The sequence below is a fragment of the Mobula hypostoma genome, chromosome 5 (assembly GCF_963921235.1).
Source record: "Mobula hypostoma chromosome 5, sMobHyp1.1, whole genome shotgun sequence".
Classification (NCBI taxonomy): domain Eukaryota; kingdom Metazoa; phylum Chordata; class Chondrichthyes; order Myliobatiformes; family Myliobatidae; genus Mobula; species Mobula hypostoma.
Window position 1 is genome coordinate 133,875,637 of NC_086101.1, and position 14,209 is coordinate 133,889,845.

The window sequence follows — 14,209 nt, forward strand, 5'->3', positions numbered from 1 at the left end:
GAAACAGAATTGCTGATAAAAGCTTTCAACCTCTGACAAAGTGAAAGATCTGCCCTTAAGGAAATGAAGAATCTGTCACTCTCTGGACCTCTTTTTCAGTTTGAACAAATTTCTCTCACTCTTGTTGATGTGTGAGGTGAGAGAAAAAAACGAGGGTGGACTCGGGCCCAGGTTGGTTTGAATGGAATGGGGGATTGAAGTGTTGGGCAAGTTTAATGGGTGCACAGAAAATAGAAAAGAAATGTGGGAAACAGAAGCCCACATAGAGAAAGAGACCCTGAAAATAAAATGTTCTCGATGTTCTCGTGAGGAGGTTTGCTAGTATTGTAGGTTAGTCTAGACCATTTTTGGTATACAGATGAGCACAGGAAGGTTACAATTGTAAATGAGAAAGCAAGAGTAGGGTAATGTAATTGGTGAAAACGTACATAATTCACAACCATCCACTTTGAGTTGGATTTCACTTTACATGAAGTTCTGTTACTGTGCTTTTGTGTTCAGTGTTTGGAGTAAAATAAATGAGTTGTTATGGGTTTTCTTAAACATAAAATGCCTCGTGTCATTTTAATTGCAAAGACCTACAGTGGTGACCCCGATGCTCCAAGACGATGGCCAACACAGTTGCTTTCAGAACTACTGGAGTTTTGGGAACAAAATTTCATTGCTTGGTTTGTAGAATCTGCAATGCAGGAAATCTGTGCCAACAACACCAAATATTTCTATGTGGAAGCACTGCTCAGTAACTCCGCAGCTGCGAGAGAGATGAGTCTACTAGAGCACCTGCCTGAATATGATAAACTCACAGAAAACTCACCTTTTATGGACTTTTGGATTATCAGACTCTGAGTGCGTCAAACAGTTGCTCTTGCCCAGCCTTGGTGATTCTAAGCCGTCGGAGCTAATGGACCTCCTGTTGTCTCTCCTGGGAAAACACTATCCTTATTTTATTTTTAAAGAATTCTTCATACAGCAAATACCTCATCAAGTTCACATAGCCCTCACTAAAGGACGCATGAAGGATTATATGGAGTTGCTAAAATGGCTGACAGTCTACACTCAGCCAGGCTGTGGCGCATCATTCCTCCTCCTTTCCCCACCTCAATAAGCCCAGTCAGCAAGGTCCCTAGCATAAAGATGCCCATGGCTGCAAAAGAGATGATGCCGGGCCTGTGCTTTTACCATGCTCGCTTTGGTACGAACACTAGGAAGTGACGACCACCTTGCAACTTTAACAGTGCCAGCACATCAGAGGTCTGTGAACACCATGGGCTCCAGCTGCCAGGGTCATCTACCGTTTACTACAGACACATTTTCAGGGCAACGCTTCCTGGGAGTGTGCTGCCAGCATTGTCTATTGATGAGATGGCAAAGAACAACAAAAACTTGCTGGAGACCACCAACTGCGGCAGGATCCAGCAGAGACACAACAGGTGGCACTCTGCTTTAGAGGGCGATGTTACACATGAGACTTTGTCCTAGCTAAAGGGGCTAGACCTCTACTTAGTGCAGATTTCCTGTGTGCCAAACGACTGTTAGTTGATCTTAAGAATTACCAGCTTGTGGATGTCAAGGACTTTGGGTTGGTACCCTGCTCCCACAGTAAGTTCCCCACAACAATGCTGACATATGAGTTTCCTTGACTGTGAATTCCCGAACTTCTGCAAGCCCACATTCTCCACTACAGTCCCAAAACATGGGATCGAGCACGACATTCCCACAACCGGCCCACCAGTCCATGCCTGCGCATGTAGACTGGACTCAGAAAAGCTGGCAACCACGAAGGCTGAGCCTGCCAATGTGGAAAGACCTGGAATTGTACACCTGGCAAATCCCCCCTGGGCCTTGCTCCACCATGTGATCCCTACGTCTGGTGGTGGCTGCTGCCCACGTGGCGATTACCAATGTCTTAACGAGGTCACCACCCCCAATTGATTCCCACTCCCACATGTCCAAGACTTTTTGGTACCTTTAGTCGGAAAGTTAATTTTTTCCAAAGTCAGCTTAGCTAGGGTCTACCTTCAGGTTCCTGTGTGCATGGGAGGCATTACTAAAACAGCTGTGGTAACACTGTTTGGCCTTTTTGAGTTTCTGTGCATGCCATTTGGGCTGAAAAATGCAGCACACACATTCCAAAGGCTGATGGACCCTGTATTAAAAGACTTAGACTTCATTTTTGTTTACCTGGATTGCATACCTGTCATCAGTGCATCCAAATGCAAACACATATCTCATCTCCACACATTTTTCAAGAGCTTAAGCCAACGTGGGTTGACTATTAACCTGGTAAATGCCAGTTTGGATTGTCAATTATTGACTTTCTCGGCCTTCACATCTCCACAGATGATGTGAAACGCCTATCAATCAAAAGTAGCCACTATTATGGATTTCTCTCCTCCTTGCACTACTTAAAAACTGTAGGAGTTTTTAGGTATGATTCATTTCTATCACCACTTTATTCACGAGCTGCTGAACTAATGCTCCTCCTGTATAGTGCCCTTAAAGGCAATGCCCCTATTTACGTGCTTGACTGGTCAGAGGACATAACCAGAGCATTTGATGACACCAAACAAACTCTTTCCAACGTGACCCTTGTGGTCACCCAGTCCCCAATTCACCTATAGCCATTGCTACTGACACTTTAGACTATGCTGTGTGTGCTGTGCACAACCAGTTGGTAGGAGGCGTGTGGCAGCCGCTCACTTTCTTCAGCTGGCAGCTTTATCCCCCCGAAAAGAAGTACAACACGTTTGACCACTGGCTTCTTAGTCTCTATCTGACAGCCTGCATTTTCGTTTTCTCCTGGAGGGTCGCCGTTTTACAGCATTCATTGACCACAATCTCCTCGTGCATACAATGGCCAAAATATTAGACCCTTGGTCTGCACAGCAGCTACGCCAACTGGCCTACGTTCAGTATCAGAGTTCATATCTAACATACAACATATCAAGGGGAAAAATAATGCTGTGGCTGAGTGCCTCTCATGGCCAGCTGTGGAGGCCATACACACAGGGGTTGACTAAGCTACTGATCCAGAGGTCCAAGCTTACTGATCAGCAATCACAAGCCCGTGGTTGGCTGACTTAAGTTTGGGGAAACTGGGGTTTCTCTCCTGTCCAATCTCTCAACCGGTCGCACTTGCCCCATTGTGCCCGCAAACTGGATGCAGACTATCTTTGACCCCATAAATGGCTTCTCGCATCCGGGCCAGAAGGATCACAGAGACTGGTTGCACTAAAGCTTGTGTGTCACAGGCTTAGAAAGGACATGCATGATTGGAGGGGAGGCTGTGTGGATTGCTAGCAGGCAAAAATTAACCTTCATGTTCAGGTGCCACTGGGACCTTCCGAGGTCCTTGAGCAACAGATTGACCTTGTTGGTCCTCTTGCCCCCTCCCGTGATTTCACACATCTCCTTAACATGGTGGACCGTAGCACCAGGTGGTCAGAGCTCATCCCCCTAGTATCAACGATGGCCGCAAGAGTGGTTCAGGCGTACATCAGCATCTGGGTTGCTTGGTTTGACACACCATCTGATATTTCCTCTGACCATTGTCCCTAATTAATTTCAGACCTCTGGGTCACGATGGCCCAGAACTCAGCTTTCAGCTACATCGCATCTCGACGTATCACCCGCGGTCCTCTTGCCTATGTGAGCAGATTCACCATTTCTTCAAGGCTGCTCTGAAAGATGAGTGTTGGCATGATCATCTCCTGTGGGTCCTGCAGGGGCTCAGAACAGCCCCAAAAGAGGACCTGCAGGCGTCCATGGCTGAATTGATGTTCAGGCAGCCATTATGGGTGCTAGGTGATTTTATTCCTGATGCCACGACGGCCTGGTCAGCCTTTCAACAGTGTTCCACCCACCTCAGTAAATTCAATTCCTTTGCACTTATTCCTACCTCCCATCCTGGCATACAGCGCTCTTGGGTCAACAAGAACCCAATTCCGCCACATTTGTTTTTATCCGCCATGGCACACAACGTCCCCTTAGGCCCCCTAATAATAGCTTGTTCTGTGTTTTGGAATGGAAAGAAAATACTTTTATCATAGATAGAAGGGGTAAACCTGAATGCATTTCAGTAAATCTTAAACCAGCCCACCAAGGTTTGGAGGATTCTGTTACCATGCCCCTGCGGTCATGACATGACCATTTGCACGTCAATGCACCTCTGGATGAGCCAGAGGCACCTGCTGTTCCTCCCCCCATGGAACACAGGAGCCAAGCCGGGCAGCTCATCCAAGCTCCAGACAGGCTCACAATGCGGGTTTTAGTGAATTCTGGGGGGTGGGGGTGGGGAAATGTGTAGGGTAATGCAATTAGTGAAAACGTACATAACTCACAGCCACCGACATTGAGCTGGGGTTCACTTTAAGAGGCTGGTCTGACATGATGACGTATTACATGAGTTCCGTAACACGTTTTTCTGTGTTCAGTGTTTGGAGTAAAATAAATGAGTTGTTATGGCTTCACTTAAACATAAAACACCTCATGTCATTTTATTTGTGAAAACCTACACAAGTACAAAGAGATCTGGGAGTTAAACAGCACCAGGGCAAGAAATAGAAAGTTTTTTTAAATGTGATCAGATAGAGAGAGAGTATAACAAGGTCAAAGATAATTCATGTCTACAAAGGGAAGAAACGTAATAAACAAAGCCAGGGAATGGCAGATATAACCAATGACGTAGGATTTTGATGTGAAAATAACAGGGAGAGCACTGGCTAGAGAAGAAGCTGGAATTGCAAGATAATAACCACAGAGAATGATGGAATAACTCAGTAGGTCAGGAAGGATGTGTGGAAAGAGAAACAGTAAACATTTCAGGTCAACCCCCCTTTATCAGACTGAATAGAAGGACTATTCTGTGATGGGAAGGATGCTGAACAATTTCTGTCCTTGAGTCTGGTACTACATGCTTTCAGGCTTTTGTATCGTCTGCCTAATGGAAGAGGGAAGAAAAAAACATGACTGGGTGGGTGGTGCCTTTGATTATGCTATCTGCTTTATCGAGGCAGCGAGAAGTGTCCACAGAATCGATGTAGAGGAATCTGGTTTCCATTATGTACCGAACTATGTCCACCATTGCCTGTGTTTCTTGAGGTCATTGGCTGAACAGTTGCCATACCAACTCTGATGCATCCAGATTGATGGTTCGAGAAGAAACAATAAACGCGACCAATGGCAATATCCTCCAGGTGGTTCACAAAACTACTTCTTTCGCTCCTTTTATGTCTTCCTTTTCTTTCTGTGATCTACAGTTTGACGGTGTGACTGCGATCTAGCAGTCTGCTGTCTCCAGGAGGGTTCCATGAAGCTTTGAGATAAGTGTGTGGCCTCGAGGCCAAGAAGCTTGGAGATGGGGTGCAAGCCCATGATCACCTCTATTTCTCACCGATATCGCCGATTATAGTGTCAGGGAAGGTTGAAACATTGAGGTGAGTGTGGAATGCGAGCGGGCGTTCAGCGTCATCTAGCAGCTGGTGCGGAAGGAAGGTGTCTGCATGTGACATTCTCTCCCTTCCTCCCACTTGCTGCTCCCAGAGGAAGGTCCTTGTGTTTAAATGGTCTCTCTCTCCCTCAATGCAGTCAGAGGATGGTGCCAGAGTCCAGTGTCTTGGGCAAGGTTTAATTGACATGGTTTGTGGATTTGACCCTGTAGTTCATGTTATGATGTGTTTCTGGTTTCTGCTTACTCCTTTTTCTGTTGTTATTCTGGGCAACTTTCAGTCAGGGTTGCCGGCAGACAATGAGTACTAAGCTTAACTGAATATGCCTGGACTCTTTCAATTTTGTGTTTTATATTCCGTGTTTGTTGCTCGTTTTTTTTTTTGTTGCTGTTTGCAAATTTTATTTTTTTTGTGTGAGGGAAGAGGGAGTTTGATGTTTTTATTTGAACGAGTTCCATGTTTTTCTTTGTTCCGTGGTTGTCTGCGGGGAAGACAAATCTTAGAGTTGAATACTGCATACATACCCTGATAATAAATGTACTTTGAATCTTTCTCTGGTGCATCGATAAAAGTTGTTGAGGGGCAAAGGGGACATACCAGATGTGTTTAGACTCCTAAGGAGGTAGAGGCACTGGTGAGCTTTCTTGGCCATGGTATCAATGTTGTCGACCAGAACAGGATATTGGTGAGACTCACTCCTAGGAACCTAAAGCTCTCAACCCTCCCAACCTCAGTATTGTTGATATGAACAGGAACATGAGCTCTGCCCCTCTTCCTGAAGTCAATGACCAGCTCTTTTGTTTTGCTGACAATGAGGGAAAGGCTTTTATCATGGTACCATGTCACTAGGCTCTCTATCTCCTTCCTGTACTCTGACTCATCATTATTTGAGATACGGCCCACTATAGTGGCATCATCTGCAAACTTGTAGATGGAGATAGAGCAGAGTCTAGCCATGCAGTCAGGAGTGTACAGGGAGTGGGGAAGTTATCTGATGATGCAGTCTTGCAAGGCATAGTAATCGTGGTGGAGGTGTCGCAGCCTATCCTTTCTGATTGTGATCTTTTGGTCAGGAAGTCTAGGATCCAATTGCAAAGGGAAGTGTTTAGTCTCAAGTCTAGCATTTTCAAGATGAGTTTGCATGGAATTATAGCACTGAATGTTGAGCAGCAGTCAAAGTCAAAGTGAATTTCTCAATAAAGTGCGAATATGCTGCCATACGCTCTCCAGAAATTCATTTTCCTGCAGATATTTACAGGCAAGCATGGAGCAAGAATGACAATGGAGCAGGAGGATGAAACATTTTTACTGAGTCATATTAGCCACTGTAGACGCTGGGCAACTTACAATGCCAAAGCTACAAACTGGGCCCGCCAAGAGGAAAACATATGTGCACTCGAAAAGAGAGTGCCTTCCAAGTGTGGAAGACCCAATTGATTCACCACGTGATCGATCAGTCGCGTGCGCATTTTCTGCACTCTTGCAATCGATCTGATGCAGTTCACCACTCACCCCGTAAATGGGAACTGCAGAGGAAGGGAACAAGTGAGGTCAACAGAAAAAAACAATTAAATGCTGTCCCACTTGGTACCGGTCAACTGATGGGGCCTCTTGGGGTTGGGGGGAGCAGCTTCTCTCTCTGTGCCTTCATAGTTAGCTAACGTCGAGTGTAGTGGGCTGTGAATCTCCTCTCTTGATAACACTGGCTTCATCAGAAGTTTGCTGGTGTACTGTATATGATCCAAATGTCACCTAACAATTCATCCATCTGTTAGCTACTTGACTATGACAAAGCCAGACACATCTGATAGCCAGTTTCCTTCCTGTGAGGTGCACATGTAGATTTTGTCTCTGGCGCCAAACATTCACAGCCTGGTATGAGGATTGTATTTTTGTTTCAAGGCCTCTTGCTTGCTGCAACTTCACTCCTTGATGGCCGGCTGTAGGAAAGCTAGCCTGGTGCATAAACTGTAACCCAGGGTAACCCAGTGATGGAAAAGACCCGAAATGGATTGGGTGCTTGGAGTAGAACAGCCATTCTTGTTTTGATCCTCGTTGCCAACTGTTACATATGCGCAGAGCAAGAATGACAAGGAACAGAGTGATTAATGTAGTTACTGAGTCATGTTAGCCATTGGACACACTGAGCAATTTACAGTGCAGGAGCTACAAACCAGGCCTGTCGAGACGAAAACAAGTGCACAATCGAAAGCCCATGCAAAAGGTTCAAAGTAAGCTTATTATCAAAATAAATATATGTCACTATATACTACTCTGAGATTCATTTTCTTGTGGGCATTCACAGTAAATATAATAAAGCACAATAGAATCATTTGCATTGGACAAACAACCAATGTCCAAAAGACAAGAAAAAAAGCAAACAAACGAAATAATAATAATAAACAAATAAGCAATAGATATCAAGAAAATGAGATGAAGAGTCCTTAGAAGCTGGTCAATAGGCAGTGGGAGCAGTTCAGTGTGGGGTTGAGTGAAGATGAGTGAAGTTATCCTCTCTGGTTCAAGAGCCCGATAGCTGAAAGGTAATAACTGTTCCTGATCCTGGTGGTGTGGACACTGAGACTCCCCTACCTCCTTCCTGATGACAGCAGCAAGAAAAGAGCATGTCCTGGATAGTGGAGTCAACAGACAATAGACAATAGGTGCAGGAGTAGGCCATTCGGCCCTTCGAGCCAGCACCGCCATTCACTGTGATCATGGCTGATTATCCACAATCAGTACCCTGTTCCTGCCTACTCCCCATATCCCTTGACTCTGCTATCTTTAAGAGCTCTTTCTAACTCTTTCTTGAAAGCATCCAGAGAATCGGCCTCCACTGTCTTCTGAGGCAGAGCATTCCACAGAACCACAACCCTCTGTGTGAAAAAGTTTTTCCTCAACTCCGTTCTAAATTGTCTATCCCTTATTCTTAAACTGTGGCCTCTGGTTCTGGACTCCCCCAACATCGGGAACATGTTTTCTGCCTCTAGCGTGTCCAATTCCTTAATAATCTTGTATGTTTCAATCAGATCCCCTCTCATCCTTCTAAATTCCAGTGTATACAAGCCCATTCGCTCCAATCTTTCAACATATGACAGTCCCGCCAACCCGGGAATTAACCTCGTGAACCTACGCTGCACTCCCTCAATAGCTAGAATGTCCTTCCTCAAATTTGGAGACCAAAACAGTACACAATACTCCAGGTGTGGTTTCACCAGGGCCCTGTACAGCTGCAGAAGGACCTCTTTGCTCCTATACTCAACTCCCCTTGTTATGAAGGCCAACATGCCATTAGCTTTCTTCACTGCCTGCTGTACCTGCATGCTTGCTTTCAGTGACCGATGAACAAGGACACCTAGATCTCGTTGTACTTCCCCTTTTCCTAACTTGACACCATTCAGATAGTAATCTGCCTTCCTGTTCTTGCCACCAAAGTGGATAACCTCACAGTTATCCACATTAAACTGCATCTGCCATGCATCTGCCCACTCACTCACATTTCATGTGATGATGTGCTGTTCACCAGTTGTGACAGTGGGCAAGTTGGAGAGGATCCAAGTCGCTCCTCGGGGAGGACTTGATATGTTTCATCATCATCCTTCTGAAGCATTTCATCACAGTGCATCTACGTGCTACCGGACAATAGTTATCAAGACAAGTTACCACATTCTTCTTGGGCACTGGCATAACTGAAGCCTGCTTGAACCTCAGACTGCTGAAGCGAGAGTTCAAATATATCAGTGAACACCCCAGCCAGTAGATCAGCACAGATCTTCAGTACTTGGCCAGGTACCCTGTTTGGGTCTACTTCTCTCCTGAAGAATGCTCTCATGACATCTTCGGGGATTGAAATCACAAGGTTTTTGGGGGCTGTAGGCATTCGTGAAGGTGACTTTGTGTTTTCTCAGTCAAAACAAGCCTCAAAAGTATTAATCTATGTTCCGTGCCTATTCTGGTATCTGTCGAACAATCTATGTTCCGTGCCTATTCTTGTATCTGTCCCCCACTTTTCCTTCGCTACATCGACGACTGCATTGGCGCTGTTTCCTGCGCGCATGCAGAGCTCCTTGACTTTATTAACTTTGCCTCCAACTTTCACCCTGCCCTCAAGTTTACCTGGTCCATTTCTGACACCTCCCTCCCCTTTCTAGATCTTTCTGTCTCTGTCTCTGGAGACAGCTTATCCACTGATGTCTACTATAAGTCTACTGACTCTCACAGCTATCTAAACTATTCCTCTTCTCACCCTGTCTCTTGCAAAAACACTATCCCCTTCTCACAATTCCTCCATCTCCGCCGCATCTGCTCTCAGGATGAGGCTTTTCATTCTAGGACGAGGGAGATGTCTTCTTTTTTTAAAGAAAGGGGCTTCCCTTCCTCCACTATCAACTCTGCTCTTAAACGCATCTCCCCCATTTCACATACATCTGCTCTCACTCCATCCTCCCGCCACCCCACTAGGAATAGGGTTCCCCTGGTCCTCACCTACCACCCCACCAGCCTCCGGGTCCAACATATTATTTTCCGTAACTTCCGCCACCTCCAACGGGATCCCACCACTAAGCACATCTTTCCCTCCCCCCCCCGCATTCCGCAGGGATCGCTCCCTACGCGACTCCCTTGTCCATTCGTCCCCCCCATCCCTCCCCACTGATCTCCCTCCTGGCAATTATCCGTGTAAGCAGAACAAGTGCTACACATGCCCTTATACTTCCTCCCTTACCACCATTCAGGGCCCCAAACAGTCCTTCCAGGTGAGGCAACACTTCACCTGTGAGTCGGCTGGGGTGATATATTGCGCCCGGTGCTCCCGATGTGGCCTTTTATATATTGGCGAGACCCGACGCAGACTGGGAGACCGCTTTGCTGAACACATACGCTCTGTCCGCCAGAGAAAGCAGGATCTCCCAGTGGCCACACATTTTATTTCCACATCCCATTCCCATTCTGACATGTCTATCCACGGCCTCCTCTACTGTAAAGATGAAGCCACACTCAGGTTGGAGGAACAACACCTTATATTCCGTCTGGGTAGCCTCCAACCTGATGGCATGAACATCGACTTCTCTAACTTCCGCTAATGCCCCACCTCCCCCTCGTACCCCATCTGTTACTTATTTTTATACACACATTCTTTCTCTCACTCTCCTTTTTCTCCCTCTGTCCCTCTGAATATACCCCTTGCCCATCCTCTGGGCCCCCCCCCTTGTCTTTCTTCCCAGACCTCCTGTCCCATGATCCTCTCGTATCCCTTTTGCCTATCACCTGTCCAGCTCTCGACTCTATCCCTCCCCCTCCTGTCTTCTCCTATCATTTTGGATCTCCCCCTCCCCCTCCCCCTCCAACTTTCAAATCCCTTACTCACTCTTCCTTCAGTTAGCCCTGACGAAGGGTCTCGGCGTGAAACGTCGACTGCACCTCTTCCTAGAGATGCTGCCTGGCCTGCTGCGTTCACCAGCAACTTTGATGTCTGTTGCATAAAAAGCATTAAGCTCAACTGGGAGCGAAAGTTTGTTGTCACATGTGTTGCCTGGTTTTACTTTGTAGGACGTGATAGCACCTCAAGCCCTGCCAAGGCTGCCAAACATCCTTCTGTGATTCCAGTTTGGTCCGAAATTGCTAATTCACCTGTAAGATAGCTTTTCGGAGGTTGTACCTGGACTTCTCGTATTGACTTGCTCACTAGACCTGATCGTCTTGGTTCATCTACCCTTTCTAATTGGGGAAGGCTCTGAATTACTTTGTTGGGACACATTTGTCCATGACTGACTTTATAAAGTCTGTGACAAACATGGTGCATTCATTGACATCTGTTGAGTCCTTAAGCATGGTCTAGTCCACTGGCTCAAAGTCCTCTGCCTCACATGACCACCTCTTCATTGTGTTTACTTCTGGCCTTACTCGTTAGCCTCTGCCTGTGTGCAAGTAGGAAGAGGACAGCCAGATGATCAGACTTTCTGAAATATTCTGAAATAGCGATGGAACAGTAGGCGTTCCTTATGGTATTGTAGAAGTGGTCGTGTGTATTACCATAAGACCATAAGATATAGGAGCAGAAGTAGGCCATTTGACTCATCAAGTCTGCTCCACCATTCAATCATGAGCTGATCCAATTCTTCCAGTCATCCCCACTCCCCTGCCTTCTCCCCATACCCTTTGATGCCCTGGCTAATCAAGAACCTATCTGTCTCTACCTTAAATGCACCCAATAACTTGGCCTCCACAGCCGCTTGTGGCAACAAGTTCCACAAATTTACTACCCTCTGACTGAAGTAATTTCTCCGCATCTCTGTTCTAAATGGATGTCCTTCAATGCTGAAGTCGTGCCTTCTTTTTCTAGACTCCTCTACTATAGGAAGTAACTTTGCATATCTAATCTGTTCAGGCCTTTTAACATTCAGAAAGCTTATATTAGATCCCCCCCCACCCCCCCCCCCCGCCACCTCTCATTCTCCTAAACTCCAGGAAATACAGCCCAAGATCTGCCAGATGTTCTTCATATGGTAACCCTTTCATTCCTGGAATCATTCTCATGAATCTTCACTGAACTCTCTCCAACGTCAGTATATCTTTTCTAAAATAAGCAGCCCAAAACTGCACACAACACTCTGCTCCGTCTAGCAGAATTAGTCCTTACTCTTAATAATTTCTCCTTTTGCTCCTCCCATTTCCTCCAAACTAAAGGTGTAGCTATGGGCACCCGTATGGGTCCTAGCTATGCCTGCCTTTTTGTTGGGTTTGTGGAACAATCTATGTTCCGTGCCTATTCTGGTATCTGTCCCCCACTTTTCCTTCGCTACATCAATGACTGCATTGGCGCTGCTTCCTGCATGCATGCAGAACTCGTTGACTTTATTAACTTTGCCTCCAACTTTCACCCTGCCCTCAAGTTTACCTGGTCCATTTCTGACACCTCCCTCCCCTTTCTAGATCTTTCTGTCTCTGTCTCTGGAGACAGCTTATCCACTGATGTCTACTATAAGCCTACTGACTCTCACAACTATCTGGACTATTCCTCTTCTCACCCTGTCTCTTGCAAAAACGCCATCCCCTTCTCGCAATTCCTCCGTCTCCGCCGCATCTGCTCTCAGGATGAGGCTTTTCATTCTAGGACGAGGGAGATGTCTTCATTTTTTAAAGAAAGGGGCTTCCCTTCCTCCACTATCAACTCTGCTCTTAAACGCATCTCCCCCATTTCACGTACATCTGCTCTCACTCCATCCTCCCACCACCCCACTAGGAATAGGGTTCCCCTGGTCCTCACCTACCACCCCACCAGCCTCCGGGTCCAACATATTATTCTCCGTAACTTCCGCCACCTCCAACGGGATCCCACCACTAAGCATATCTTTCCCTCCCCGCCTCTCTCTGCATTCCGCAGGGATCGCTCCCTACACAACTCCCTTGTCCATTCGTCCCCCCCATCCCTCCCCACTGATCTCCCTGCTGGCACTTATCCGTGTAAGCAGAACAAGTGCTACACATGCCCTTACACTTCCTCCCTTACCACCATTCAGGGCCCCAAACAGTCCTTCCAGGTGAGGCATCACTTCACCTGTGAGTTGACTGGGGTGATATACTGCGTCCGGTGCTCCCGATGTGGCCTTTTATATATTGGTGAGACCCGACGCAGACTGGGAGACCGCTTTGCTGAACATCTACGCTCTGTCCACCAGAGAAAGCAGGATCTCCCAGTGGCCACACATTTTAATTCCACATCCCATTCCCATTCTGACATGTCTATCCACGGCCTCCTCTACTGTAAAGATGAAGCCATACTCAGGTTGGAGGAACAACACCTTATATTCCGTCTGGGTAGCCTCCAACCTGATGGCATGAACATTGACTTCTCTAACTTCCGCTAGGCCCCACCTCCCCCTCGTACCCCATCTGTTACTCTTTTTAATGCACACATTCTTTCTCTCACTCTCCTTTTTCTCCCTCTGTCCCTCTGAATATACCTCTTGCTCATCCTCTGGGTCACCCCCCCCCCGTCTTTCTTCCCGGACCTCCTGTCCCATGATCCTCTCGTATCCCCTTCTGCCTATCACCTGTCCAGCTCTCAGCTCCATCCCTCCCCCTCCTGTCTTCTCCTATCATTTTGCATCTCCCCCTCCCCCTCCAGCTTTCAAATCCCTTACTCACTCTTCCTTCAGTTAGTCCTGACGAAGGGTCTCGGCCTGAAACGTCGACTGCGCCTCTTCCTATAGATGCTGCCTGGCCTGCTGCGTTCACCAGCAACTTTGATGTATGTTACACAACACTCCGTGTGGTCTCACAAGTACCTTATACAGCTTCAACATCACATCCCTGCTCTTATATTCGATATCTCTAGAAATGAATGCCAATATTGCATTCGCCTTCTTCACCATTGACTCAACCTGGGGGTTAACCATTAGGGTATCCTGCACAGGAACTCCCAAGTTCCTTTGCATTTCTGCATTTTGAATTGGGACCCCTGGTACTGCTGGTGATATGTTGATGATAATTGGGCAGAGATTTCTTCAAGCAAGCTTGTTTAAAATCCCCAGCAATCACTTAAAAGGCATCTGGTAGGCTATTTCTTGTTTGTTAATTGCGACACTCAACATATTGTCTGGTTGCTTAACATTGCCCTTTCGCAGTATGTAAACTGTGGTCAGGATTATGGGGGAGAACTTTCTAGGAAAGTAGAATGAACTGCACTTAATCATTAGATGTTCCAGGTCAGGAGAACAAGAGTGCAACCAGACTGCTACATTTAAGCAACATGAAGAGTTTAT